Genomic DNA, 14,986 nt, shown 5'->3' on the forward strand with positions numbered 1-14,986 from the left:
TAAAACCCTAGAATGACTTAAAATGGTGATTCGGAGTTCGAGGACCTATTTGGAGTCAAATTGGAATTTTCATGACCTACAAGCAAAATGGTCATTTTGCCACTCGAGGTTAAAATTGGAATGTTGAACGAAGTTTTTGATCAAGATTGACTATTTAGAACATAATTTGAGTTTGAGAAGTAAAGAATTTTAATTCTGGCATTTTTTCGAGCATAGGGGTAAAATAGTCATTTTACCACCCTAGGGGCAAAATTATAATTTTACACCACCCAACACTTGTCCAGCATATGAATTTCACCCATTATTATCATGGATAATTGAAGGATTTTATGTGGCGGAGAAAGAAAGCTTAATAGTTAAGAATTTAAAAATGGACCAATGGTAAGGTGACAAGTGTCAAGCTTTTATTTCTTTATTAATTTCCTTATAAATTAGCACAAAATCAGCCTATTTCTCTTCATTATGGCCGACCAAAGCAAGAACAAAGGAAGAAAAGAAATAACAAGAACCCTAGGGTGAAAATTTAAGAGAAAATTGGTGGATTTCAAGTAATCAAGCAATCAAAGGTAAAATTTCTTGATTCTGACTTGTGATCTACCTTTCCCATACATTCTTTTGCATTTTCCATGGTTGAATCACAAGATATCATGAAGGATAGTGTGCTGATCAAACCCTAGGAGAGATAATTTGATGATGATTTAGATAGATTTTTAAGATATATGGATGTTTTTAGTTGTTTATGGTGTTAAGTGTAAGAATTAAGCTTGAAATTCACATATTCCTCATGAGTTCATCATTGGCCGAATCTTCCTTGTAGAGTGTTGATGGTGGATTTGATTTTATTTCAAGTGAATTGGTTAGGATATGATGAATTATGGTGAGAAAATCAAGTAGGAAAAATCATAGTGTTGATACACTCACCATGGCCGAAATTCTCAAGAAGAAATGTGAGGATGGTTTTGCTAAATTTTATGTTATTTGACTTGTGTTTGGTGATTTGAAGTATTGGGAGAGAAATGGAATTATTTGGAGTTGAATTGGACGTATTGGCTAATTAATCGGGTGATAGATCGAGTTAGACCAACACCGCATGTAGATGATAATCCGAACAATTCGCGTTCCATATCATGCATTCATATAGAGTTTAGATTAGTTTTATAACAATTTAGCACAAATGTGGTAAATTTCTTGATTTTGTATTATGTTTAGGTGGTGAATCCTCCGAAAAAGGGTAAAGAAATTACACCCGAGGATCAATAGTCGGAGTACTCCAAAATTCAAGCTCCTGATGCTATGAGTAACCTTATTATCGTCTTAATTATCTAAAGTATGTTCGTATCTAATTTTGTAATTTTATGAAAAATGTGTTTAAATGAAATGATTTTATAAATTGTTTTGAAATTTAATGATGACTTGAAAATGGAGTAATTGGAGACTACTTGCTGTATTGTAAATTACGTTTTGAATTGAATGACTTATGATAATGTGGGCATGAGTGGTTGGATTTTGTAAATGTGCTGAAAAAGTATGAACTGTTGATTTGCCTTGAGAGGTTGTAAAATAAAATAATTGTCATGTCATGCTGTTGAATTTTATTGAATTGGTGGGTTATAAATTAGTCGCTGCAATGGACGGGTTCCGTGGACCAGCCTATTAGAGGGGCACGGTAACTCTATTATATTCATACCCAGTATGAGAGGCATAGTTGGATAACTCTTGAGGTTAAAACTTTAGAGTTCACTTCATGCCAAACCACCACGTGAGGGTGAACTCAACCAATGCCAAGGAATGGTTATGTTTTCAAAATAAAAAAAAAAACATGATTTATGCGTACATGACTTTTTAACAAACTTGGTGGACTCGGTTGGGATAGCCCTAGGCCAAGGTATCCTTGATAATTGAGTATGAGGATGATTTTGGCACGAGCCAAACTTTTCAGGAAATCATAAGCCTCGTTGTTTATTTTGGTGAAATGAATCTATTTTATCTTATTAAAATGAGTTCGAAATGCTGAGAATCATTTTTATGCTAATTTATTTTATCTGTCTCCATTTACTTAGCTTTAGATATTTTAGATGGTATTTGTTTACTCATTGGGATTATATAGTCTCACCACCCTCCTTTCCACCCATTTCAGGCTTAGGATAGTCGATAGATAGCTCATTTCGTTGAGGGCTACAGTTGGACTTGCATTCTCAAAAACTGTAGGTTTACCACTTTTGATACTTTTGGTCGTTCGTGGGCCCATGTGTCACTGTAAATTAAATTTTATACTTTGGTTATCTGTATTACAGTATGTATGAATTTATTTAGCTTTTACGCTACAAAAATTATTTATCGGTGACTATAAATATTGTTTTATAAGAAAATAGAATATTTTATTGAATATTTTTATTATATTCAAATAGTCATAATTTCATTTTAAATGAAGGTTTTAGACGATTAAACTTATTTTTGGTTATAAATTATGTGTTTTATACTCGCATACTACATTTTTAGCTGGTTTCAAAATTTTTGAGGAAAAATGACCAAAATGCCCTTGTGAGACAGAAATCATTTTTTTATTGATTTAAGTTTGAAATAGCTTAAAATCTTTTAGAACATGATATTTGGCAACGGTTACTCACAGGGGAAATGAGAAACTAATATTAAAGTCTTGTGGGGTTCCGATTGACATTTCGAGTAATGAGTGTCGATTGGGACACCGCGACGGTTGTCACGGGCTCAAGGGGAGTACCGGGTCGTGACAGTGGCTCTCCCTTTAATGACCGCGATGCTGAAGCCTTCTATTTAAGCTAGCCTATTTCTTATTTTCAAGGCCACGCACTCATTTTGAGCGCCGTGGTGTTAATTTTTTTTTTAATTTTTTTTTCAAACCAATTACCTGCAAAAGGAAAAAAATAGATTAAAAAAATAAAGTAAAAAGCATGAAATAAAATAAAATGAAATAAAAACAAGTAGGGTTAAGGAGCTTGGGTTACCTCCCAAGAAGCGCTTCATTTACAGTCTTCGGTTGGATTGACTTGGACTCTAGGTAGTATCAAGCAAGTGAATTGAGGACTTTTGACAATTAATTTCACCTCCCAAATAATGCTTTAATCTTTGTCCATTGACTTTAAATTTTTGACCATCTATCCCTCTAACTTCGATCGCTTCATGTGGGAATACCTCATTGACAATAAAAGGACCAAACCACCTTGATTTGAGCTTTCCTAGAAATAATTTCAAGTGAGAATTATAGAGCAACATTGCTTGTCCTAGCTCAAAGCTTCTTTCCAATATCTTCTTATGATGCCATTGCTTTGTTTTCTCTTTGTAGAGTTTGGCATTCTCCTAAGCTTGAAGGCAAAATTCATCAAGTTCATTCAATTGCAACAACCTTTGCTCACCTGTTGCTTGTAAATCAAAATTTAACTTCTTCACGGCTTAATAAGCATTGTGTTTAAGTTCCATCGGTTAGTGACAAGCCTTGCCAAAGACCAACTTATATGGAGACATACCAATTAGGGTTTTGTAAGCAGTCCTATATGCCCATAGTGCATCATCTAATCTTTTTGACCAATCTTTTCTTGTGGGACATACGGTTTTCTCCAAAATCCTCTTGATTTTGCGATTTTATACTTCCGCTTGGGCACTAGCTTGAGGATGGTACGCTGTGGCAACCTTGTGTTTAACTCCATATTTCTCCAGAAGTGCATCAAAATATTTGTTGCAAAAGTGACTTCCCTCATCACTAATAATTTCCCTTTGAGTGCCAAATCGAGTGAAAATATTCTTCTTAATGAAATTCATCACCACCTTTGAATCATTATGAGGAAAGGCTACTACTTCAACCCACTTGGAGACATAATCAACAGCAAGTAAAATGTATTTGTTGTTGTATGAAGATATGAACAGACCCATGAAGTCAATACCCCATACATCAAAAATTTCTATCTTCATGATGTTGTTGAGAGGCATCTCATGTTGCCTTGAGATATTTCCCACCATTTGGCACCTGCCACAATGCAAGACAAAATTATGAGCATCCTTAAATAATGTAAGCCAATACAAACCTAATTGGAGGACTTTAGTAGCAGTCCTTATTCCTCCAAAGTGTCCTCCATAATCTGAAGAATGGCAATCGTGAAGCACACTTTGAATCTTTTCTTTTGGAACACATTTTCTGAAAATTTGGTCTTTACACTGCTTGAACAAGTAAGGCTCATCCCAAAAATAAAATTTAACATCATGCAAAAATTTCTTTTTCTGATGAAAATTTAAATCAGGGGGAATATATTGCTTACCAGATAATTCACGAAGTCAGCATACCAAGGAAGTGATTTCTTACCAACTTGAAGGATTTGTTCATCAAGAAAAGTCTCCTTGATTAAGGTTAAATCTTTACCTTGTTCTTCAATCTCCAATCTTGAGAAGTGGTGTGCCACTTGATTTTCTGTTCCTTTTCTATCATGAATCTCCAGATCAAACTCTTGTAGCAAGAGAATCCACCTTATCAATCTTGGTTTAGCATCCTTCTTGGCAATCAAATATTTGATAGATGAATGGTCAGTGTACACTATCACCTTTGTCCCCACGAGATAGAAGAGAAATTTGTCAAAAGCAAAAACCACAACCAAAAGCTTCTTTTCTGTTGTGGTATAATTTTTCTAAGCCTCATTCAAAGTCTTGCTAGCATAATAGATGGAATGGAAGATTTTATCCTTCCTTTGTCTTAGAACAGCTCCCACTACATAATCACTCGCATCACACATCAATTCAAAAGGGAGAGTCCAATCGAGACTAATTATGATAGGTGCAGATATTAATTTTTTCTTCAATTCATTAAAAGTAACAAAACATTCATTATTAAACTTAAATTGCACATCTTTCTCCAATAAATTGCAAAGTGGTTTAGAAATTTTTGAAAAGTCTTTAATAAATCTTCTATAAAAACTAACATGACCAAGAAAACTTCTAATACCTTTGACATTTATTGGAGGTGGTAGTTTCTCACTTGCTTCAATTTTTGCTTTATCTACCTCAACGCCTTTACTAGAAATCTTGTGCCCAAGAACAATACCTTATCGTACCATGAAGTGACATTTCTCCTAGTTGAGCACCAAATTTGTTTCTTCACATCTCTTGAGTACCCTAGCAAGATTTAAAAGACAATCATCAAAATTATTTCCAAAGACAAAAAAATCATCCATAAATACCTCTAAACATTTTTCCACCATGTCTGTGAATATGGCCATCATACATCTCTGAAAGGTAGCAGGTGCATTACATAATCCAAATGGCATTCTTCTAAAAGCAAAGGTGCCATAAGGACACGTAAATGTAGTCTTTTCTTGATCTTCAAGAGCAATAGCAATTTGGTTATAACCAGAATAACCATCTAGAAAACAATAATATTCCTTACCAGCCAAGTGATCCAACATTTCATCAATGAATGGAAGAGGGAAGTGATCTTTCCTTGTAGCTTTGTTGAGCTTGCGGTAGTCCATGCACACCCTCCATCTAGTCACAGTTCTTGTTGGAATGAGCTCATTATTGTCATTGGCCACCACAGTCATTCCTCCTTTCTTAGGAACACATTGAACTAGACTTACCCATGAGCTATCAAAGATAGGGTAAATTATTCCAACATCCAACCACTTGATGATTTCCTTCTTGACCGCTTCCTTCATGATGGGATTCAATCTTCTTTGCTGTTCAATTATGGCTTTGTGATTTTCCTCAAGGAGAATTTTGTGCATGCAAACAGAAGGGCTAATTCCCTTAATATCAGCTATGGTCCACCCTATTGCTTTCTTGAATTCTCTAAGTGTCCGCAATAACTTCTCCTCTTGCATGTTAGTAAAAGCAGTAGAAATAATAACTGGAAGAGTATAAGATTTTTCAAGAAAAGCATACCTCAAGTGTGCAGGCAGAGGTTTGAGCTTCAAAGTAGGTGGTTCCTCAATGGAAAGGTTAGAAGATGGCACCAAAGAAGCTGAAATATCTAAAGACTTAAATTGATGATTAGTTTTAAATTTGAAGTGAGCATTCAACAAATTTGAATATTCAATAAACTCATCATCATCCCTATCAGAGTTAGCAACTAAACATGCTTCAACAGGATCATTGGGATTTTCTTCTAAGAAAACATTATGTGTAAAGTTATTTACCACACTCACAAAAAAATAGTCTTCAGGTGTCATAGGCAATTTTAAGCCTTTGAAAATATTAAATGTTACCTGTTGGTCTTGAACTCTCAAAGTGAGCTCAGCTTTTTCAACATCAATCAAAGCTCTAGCAGTTGCTAAGAATGGCCTCCTAAGAATGATTAGAATTTGCCTATCTTCTTCCATGTCAAGAATTATAAAATCAACTGGAAAAATAAATTTATCTACCTTGACAAGAACATCTTCAATAATTCCCCTTGGGTACACATAAGAACGATAAGCCAATTGTAAAGTAATAGAAGTGGGTTTACATTCCCCCAAACCAAGTTTCTCAAAAATTAACCAAGGCATTCAATTGATACTTGCACCTAAATCACTCAAAGCTTTTGCAAATAATTAATTACCAATTGTGCAAGGTATTGTGAAACTACCTGGATCTTTAAGTTTTGGTGGCAGTTTTGTGACAACCCAACTTCTATAGGCTTGTAACTAAGTATAGATGTAATAATATGGGCTAGAGGTAGTTTCATTATTTTCTCTAATAAGCTTCCAAAAGTAAGTTTTATGATATTTTAAGGCCTAAATAGGCATAAGACAGTATAAATGATGTGTGCTGATGAAAACAAGAAGAAAACTAGAAGTTTCAACAATTTTCATAGTAAGGGCAAAATGGTCATTTTTCACTTCGGGTTAAAATTTTAAGTTTTTATGAACTCGAGCATGTTTAGAACATTATGGATATTGTCCCAGTGTTAAAAGAGCAAAAATATTACATAAAAGATTGGAGGAGGGTAAGTTAATTAGAGGGGTATTTTCGTAATTTTAAAGGAAAGGATAGGATGGCCTATAAATATCTTGAAATTTCCAGCACCTTCTTGAATTTCCAGCAACTGGTCTTCTTCTTCCCTTCTCTTCTCTCACGTTTCTTCAAAACTCCATGGAAGCTTGATTTGAAGCTTGAGTGATTTTCTCTCTCTAACTCTAGTTTTCACACCTTTGAACCCTTTTAACTAGAACCTTTGAATTCTTTCATCCTCTCACTTTAAAACCCTTCAAAAATATGGTTTTCAAACTTTTTCTCACTAGCTGGAAGTTTTAGAGAGAGAAAGAGAGAATTACACCATTTATTTGGAAGCAATTTGAAGCGAATTTGACTACAAAGGAGCCCTAGGGTAAGTGGTTAACTAAGCTCAATTTTTAGCTGCAGAAAATGGTTAGTAATTAGGATTTATGAGCTATTTTATTGTTTAGTATGTTCATTACTTTTTAGTGATTAAGATAGTGAACATAGATAGCCATTTAAAGTGGCAATTGAAAACTAGCTAAGAGATAGCTTTTAGAGTTCATAGTGTGTAAATTAATCTATTGTTTATGTTAATGTGATCCTAGGTTTTTAAGGAAGCACCATCATTCCAATTGGATCATTAGGGGAATTTGAGTCAATTAAAAGTTCTACAATCAATTGGTGAGCGGACTACCTTCAAAACTGATTTTGGGAATATGATGGATTTGACAAAGTGTTTGAATGATTTTATACAATTTTTCATGAAAATAAATGCCTTGGGAACAAGCTTTTGAGAAAAGGTTTATGTTATGAAATGTGATTATTATGGATTTCTATGTGCTTGCATTATGTTGATATATATATATGCTTGAGTATAATGTTGTGTAATTATATTGACTCAGCTATGTGCGAGTAGGGAGTGCGCATAACCCGGTGATGACCCAGCCATGTGCGAGTAAGGAGTGCGCATGAGCTGGTGATGATGATGATGATGGGATGGTGTGATGATGATGATGGGTATATATGTGTATATATATATATATATATATATATATATATATGTAAATATGTGTGTTATAAGAAATTGATGGATAATGGTTTATGGTTGTAATGCATGTGAAACTTGACATGTTAAACCTTGAGAAATTGTTATGTGTTTCATATTGGTTTTGAACATTTCAAACAGGGTGGTTTTTCCTTTGGGAGAAGAGTAAATTTTGCATTGATGCCTTGTATTTTGCTGCAGCGAGAATGATTCTCCCTGCAGCGAGAGACTCTAGGGTTTTGAAAGGATAGGCTGGTCGAAAACTCACTGCAGCGAGGATGCATTTTCGTAGCAGCAAGAATGACACTGTAGCTTCTCGCTGCAACGAAATGCATTCTCGCTGCAGCGAGAAACTTTCTGTTTTCTGGGCTGTAATTTCGCTGCAGCAAGATTGAATCTCGCTGTAGCGAGAAACATTCTGTTTCTGGGTAAAAATTTTGTTGCAGCGAAAAACTTTCTGTTTTGGTCTCTTATCTTGTCCAATTGCTGCCCTATCTTTCACTTTTTTGCTACCATATGGGAGCATGGACTTCCAACATTAAGGATTAAAAGAGTTAAGTTTAAAATGATGAGGTTTAGTGAGAAACCCTTGGTCAGTTGAGAAACCCTCGTTCGGTTAATAACTAAATTCCAACGTCACTGCAGCGGAAAGGCATTCTCGCTGCAGCTACGCTGCAACGAGAATGCCTTTCAGCTACGGCGAAGATTCATTGTTGTATTTAACTTGCTTGTGCAATATTGAAGCTTTCATTTTCCAAATGATTCGCTATGTATGGTTTCATGATTTTCAAATGATTAAACACTTAAAGGCTCGATAAGGGTTTTTATTAGGAATGAACCAAATTGCATTGCTTTGAAACTAGTGCATCATGATTTTAAATTTTCCTTTGTTATTGCTTGTTCCCTTCCTTGTTCACTCATTGGGTTTATACTCACCATTTCAAATTCATGTTTTCAGATCACGAGGCAACCAATAACTACGATGAGGTATCTTTGTAGACCTGTGTCCATCTTTTGGTAGGTGTCTCGGCATTCAGTAGTTGTACATTCATCCGAGTCCCTCCGATAAAAGTCAAGTATTCTTTTTTATATGTATAGGTTAACCTAATGTACATTATTGGAATACATGTTGTAGACAATGTATGTATATAATAAATGAGAAATGCCAATACGAGTTGGCAATGTCTATTACTATTTTGATTTTAAGTTTTGAAAAATGACTTAGCAGTTTATGATGGAATGATGAACACGTCGGACTATTAAGCTTTCTTGGGCTTAGTGGACTACGTCCATTGGGTCCATGCGCCGATCATGACCTGAAATTTGGGTCGGACAAAGTTGGTATCAGAGGTCTAGGTTTGTCTAGGTCCTAGAAGTTCCTTTTGTTGGTCCAGCGGAGAGTCGGGTCTTTATGTTGGAACTCTAGTTGTGAAGTGTGAACCGCGGTACATTTTACAACCAAGTGACCGCATAGATTCCCTATCTTAGAAACTACCTTTTGCCTTAAGTATGATTATAAATGTGTTTAATAATAGGTGTTTGCTCTTGTCTAGGTAAGAATGCCGCTTAAGACACGAGCCGCCTCAAGACGGATGGGGGAGCAAGATGCTCCTATTGTGATGGTAGGTAGGCTACGGGCATCCACCTAGAGGGGCCGAGGTCAATGTGGCAGGGCCACTAGGCTGGTGAGGGTGGATACGTCTGTGAGTAGGAGAGAGGAGGGACAGTTCTTAAGTGATGTAGATAGGCACCCAGCTGGGGGTATTACTATCGAGGATTTAGCAGCAGGCCTACAAGGAGTCAACCGGGTTGTAGAGATGATGGCGACCAGTATGGAGGATATACAGAGAGTAGTAGAGGGGAGACCTACAGTACAGAAATCTCCTAGCTCCCAAAGACAGGCTGATCGCCAACATCATGAGGTCGAGAGGGGACATCTAGATATTTCTCTTCCTGATTTTCTTAAGCTCAAGCGTCCATCATTTTAAGGGTCTGATGCATCAGAGAAACCCTAGGTTTTCTTGGATAAGATAGAGAAAATATGTAAAGCTTTAGGATGCTCTAGTGTCCGATCAGTCGAGTTAGCCACTTTCAGATTAGAGGATATGGGCCAGGAGTGGTATAGCTCATTATGTAGAGGCAGACCGACAGATGCAGCGCCATTGGCTTGGAGTGAGTTAGTGCAGCCTTCTTGGATTGGTTCCTACCACTTGGTGTACGTAATGCCAGAGCCAGAGAGTTTGAGACTTTGGTACAAACTTTGAGCATGACGGTGTCGGAGTATGACATCAAGTTCACACAGTTGTCTCGGTATGCTCTCTACCTCGTTTCTACTAAGGAGATGAAGATTCAGAGGTTTGTGGATGGGTTAGTAGAGCCACTATTTAGGGCTGTGGCATTTCAAGATTTCACTACCTATTCTGCAGTAGTAGATTGTGCTCAGCGCATTGAGATGAGGACTAGTGAGAGTAGGGCTGTGAGGGATGGAGCAAAAAGGGCCAGGACAGAGGGTTATCAGGGCCGTAGAGATTTCAACAGTGGTGGTTCATCTTCTAGCCGTCAAGGTCCATAGAGGGACTCACGATTACCTCAGCAGGGGAATGATGCACCTGGTGCTAATATTAGGATGGGACAGAGAACCTTCAATTCTAGGAGGCGGTAAGATTCTAGACAGAGTAGTCAAGTCACCCACCCTTGTGATACTTGTGGGAGACGACATAGTGGATGATGCTTCCTTACCACAAGAACTTGTTTCGGGTGCGGTCAACTTGGGCATATTATGAGGGATTGTCTGAGGGCTCAGTAATCATAAGATTCTACTCATGGTTCCACCCAGCTAGCTTCATCTGCTCCTTCAGTTGCTGCCTCATCTGGACGGGAGGCTAGTGGATTGAGAGGTAGAGGTGCTGGTACTTCCTCTCAAGGTAGGCCATCTGGGTCCCAACATCAGAGTTCTGTTGGTAGAAGCCAGGCGAGGGTGTTTGCTTTAACACAGCAGGAGACTTAAACATCCAATGCCGTGGTCTCAAGTATTCTTTCCATTTGTAATATGAATGCTCGGGTACTATTTGATCCTGGTGCTACCCATTCTCTTATCTCTCCATGTTTTGCATCTCGGTTGGATAGAGATTGTGTTAGGAGAAAGGAACAATTAGTGGTGTCTACTCTTTTAAAGGAGATATTTGTGGCCGAATGAGAATATGAGTCTTGTGTAATGCGAGTCAAGGACAAAGACACTTCGATGAATCTAGTTGTGTTAGACACCTTAGACTTTGATGTGATCTTGGGGATGGATTGGTTATCACCCTGCCATGCTAGTGTGGACTGCAATCATACATTGGTAAGATTTAATTTCCCAAGTGAACCATCATTTAGTATTCAGGGGGATAGGAGTAATGCTCCAACCAATTTGATATCGGTCATTTCTGCCAGAAGATCATTACGACAAGGTTGTATAGGTTACTTGGCCGTGGTAAGGGATACTCAGGCGAAGGTTGGAGATGTAAGTCAAGTGTCGGTGGTGAAGGAGTTCGTGGATGTATTTCCTGAGGAGCTACCAGGTTTACCTCCTGAACAGGAGATTAAGTTTTGCATAGTTTGCTTCCCGACACTAGACCTATATCCATACCCCCATATAGAATGGCATCTGCAGAGCTTAAAGAGCTTACGGATCAGTTGGAGGATTTGTTGGATAAAGGTTTCATCCGACCTAGTGTATCCCCATGGTGAGTAACGGTGTTATTTGTGAAGAAGAAAGATGGATCACTTAGGCTGTGCATTGATTATCGACAGCTTAATAAAGTGACGGTGAAGAATAAGTATCCCCTCCCAAGGATAGATGATTTATTTGATCAACTATAAGGAGCACAATGTTTCTCTAAGATAGATCTGCGATCTGGGTACCATCAGTTGAGAATCCGAAATGAAGATATACCTAAGACCGCATTTCGAACAAGATATGGGCACTATGAGTTCTTGGTGATGTCATTTGGGCTCACGAATGCTCCTGCAGCCTTTATGGATTTGATGAACCGAGTGTTCAAACCTTATTAGGATAAGTTCGTGGTTGTTTATTGATGACATCTTGATATATTCGAAAAGCTGAGAAGAGCATGAGCAGCATCTTAAGATAGTGCTCCAAATTTTGAGAGAACATTAATTGTATGCCAAGTTCTCCAAGTGTGAGTTTTGGCTCTAAAGTGTTGCATTTTTGGGGCATGTGGTATCTAAGGATGGGGTACAAGTAGATTCAAAGAAAGTTGAAGCAGTGGAAAAATGGCCAAGGCCAACATCAATTACAGAGATTAAAAGCTTTGGGGTTTGGCTGGCTATTATCGTCACTTTGTAAAGGACTTCTCTAAAATAGTCGCCCCTCTGACTAAGTTGACACGTAAGGATACAAAGTTTGAATGGTTTGATGCTTGTGAGGATAGCTTTGAGAAGCTTAAGACATGTCTCACTACAGCTCCAGTATAAACCTACCTCAAGGCAGAAGGGTTTATACGGTATTTTGTGATGCATTGCGGGTTGGTTTAGGGTGTGTACTAATGCAACATGGGAAAGTGATTGCGTATGCATCAAGGCAACTTAAAAGGCATGAGCAGAATTACCCTGCACACGATTTGGAAATGGCAGTAATCGTGTTTGCCTTGAAAATTTGGAGACATTATTTGTATGGTGAGACTTGTGAGATATATACGGACCACAAAAGTTTGAAGTATATATTTCAGCAGAGGGATCTTAACTTACGGCAACGTAGATGGATGGAGTTGCTAAAGGATTATGATTGTACTATTCTTTACCATCCCGATAAGGCCAATGTAGTGGCGGATGCTTTGAGTCAAAAATCAATGGGAAGTTTGGCACATATTTCTACAAAAAGGAGATCCTTGGTTAGGGAGATCCATAGCTTGAGAGACATAGGTGTGCATTTAGAAGTTATAGAGACAGATGCTTTGTTAGCACATTTTAGAGTGAGGCCTATCTTAATGAACCGAATCAAAGAAGCACAAAGTAAAGATGATTTTGTAGTTAAGGCCTTAGAGGATCCTCAAGGAAGGAAAGGAAAAATGTTTACCAAAGGCACAGATGGAGTGTTAAGGTATGGAACCAGACTTTATGTGCTTGATGGTGACGGATTGAGGAGAGAAATATTGGAGGAAGCTCACATGGCAGCTTATGTGGTACATCCAGGGTCTACAAAGATGTATCAATATTTGAAAGAGGTGTATTGGTGGGAAGGACTTAAGAGAGATGTAGCTGAGTTTGTCTCCAAGTGCTTGGTTTGTCAGTAGGTTAAGGTTGAGCATCAAAAGCCTGCAGGGCTACTACAGCCATTACTAGTGCCCGAGTGGAAGTGGGAGCATATTCTCATGGATTTTGTAATGGGTTTGCCTCGAACTAGTAGGGGCTACGACTCTATTTGGATCATAGTAGATCGGTTAATGAAGTCAACCCATTTTCTTTCGGTTAAGACTACTTACGGGGCTACCCAATACACTCGAGTTTATGTGGATGAGATAGTACAACTGCATGGTATCCTTATTTCTATAGTATTTGATAGAGGAGCTCAGTTCACTAGTAGGTTTTGGGGAAAGTTGTAGGAAGCATTGGGCACTAAGTTGGATTTCAGCACAACTTTCTACCCTCAGACTGATGGACAGTCTGAACGGACCATACAAACATTGGATGATATGTTGAGGGCTTGTGTGATAGACCTTGGGGTTCGGTGGGATCAATATTTACCCTTAATGGAATTTGCCTACAACAACAGTTTTCAAACTAGCATCCAAATGGCACCATTTGAGGCATTGTATGGACAGAGGTGTAGGTCACCCATTGGATGGCTAGAGGTGGGAGAAAAGAAACTTTTGGGGCCTGAGTTGGTGCAGGATGCCACTGAGAAAATACGCATGATTCGTTGGAGGATGTTAACAGCACAAAGTAGACAAAAGTCATATGTTGATAACCGACGGAGAGACTTGGAGTTCCAAGTAGAAGATCATGTATTTTTGAAAGTTTCGCCAACTAAAGGGGTAATGAGGTTTGGCAAGAAAGGGAAGTTAAGTCCTCGGTATATAGGACCTTCAAGATTTTAGAAAGGGTTAGAGCAGTGGCATATCGTTTGGCATTACCGCCAGACCTTTCGAATATTCATCCCGTGTTTCATGTGTCCATGCTTAGGAAGTACAACCTAGATCCATCACATGTAATATGGTATGAAACCATTCAATTGCAAGATGATCTAACCTATGAGGAGCAACCGGTAGCTATCTTTGATAGGCAAGTTAAAAAGCTCCGTTCAAAGGAAGTAGCATTAGTGAAAGTGTTGTGGCGGAATCACACTAGCGAGAAGGTAACGTGGGAAGCCGAGGAGGAGATGCGAACAAAGTATCCCCATCTCTTTGATACTTAGAGGTATGTTACCTTATAGTGAATTTAAATTGAAGGACCGAATTTCTTTAAGTGGAGGAGAATGTGATACCCCAACTTCTATAGGCTTGTAACTAAGTATAGCTGTAATAATATGGGCTAGGGGTAGTTTCATCACTTTCTCTAATAAGCTTCCAAAAGAAAGATTTATAATATTTTAAGGCCTAAATAGGTATAAGACAGTATAAATGATGTGTGCTAATGAAAACACGAAGAAAACTAGAAGTTTCAACAATTTTCATAACAGGGGCAAAATGGTCATTTTTCACCTCGAGTTAAAATTTTAAGTTTTTATGAACTTGAGCATGTTTAGACCATTATGGGTATTGTCCTAGTGTTAAAAGAGCAAAAAGATTGCATAAAAGATTAGAGGAGAGTAAGCTAATTGGTGGAGGGGCATTTTCGTAATTTTAAAAGAAAGGATAAGATGGCCTATAAATATCTTGAAATTTCCAGTACCTTCTTGAATTTCTAGCAGTTGGCCTTTTTCTTCACTTCTCCTCTCTCACGTTTCTTCAAAACTCCATGGAAGCTTGATTTGAAGCTTGAGTGATTTTCTCTCTCTAGCTCTAGTTT

The 14,986-nt window shown here is 37.8% G+C and overlaps 1 pseudogene; it reads right to left on the reverse strand.

Moving 5' to 3' along the window:
• Nucleotides 1–3,030: 3,030 nt before the first annotated feature.
• Nucleotides 3,031–3,960, reverse strand: LOC148761199 (uncharacterized; annotated as a pseudogene).
• Between the last annotated feature and the right edge of the window lie 11,026 nt (nt 3,961–14,986).

The sequence above is a fragment of the Theobroma cacao genome, chromosome 8 (assembly GCF_053813885.1).
Source record: "Theobroma cacao isolate CCN51 chromosome 8, ASM5381388v1, whole genome shotgun sequence".
Lineage (NCBI taxonomy): Eukaryota > Viridiplantae > Streptophyta > Magnoliopsida > Malvales > Malvaceae > Theobroma > Theobroma cacao.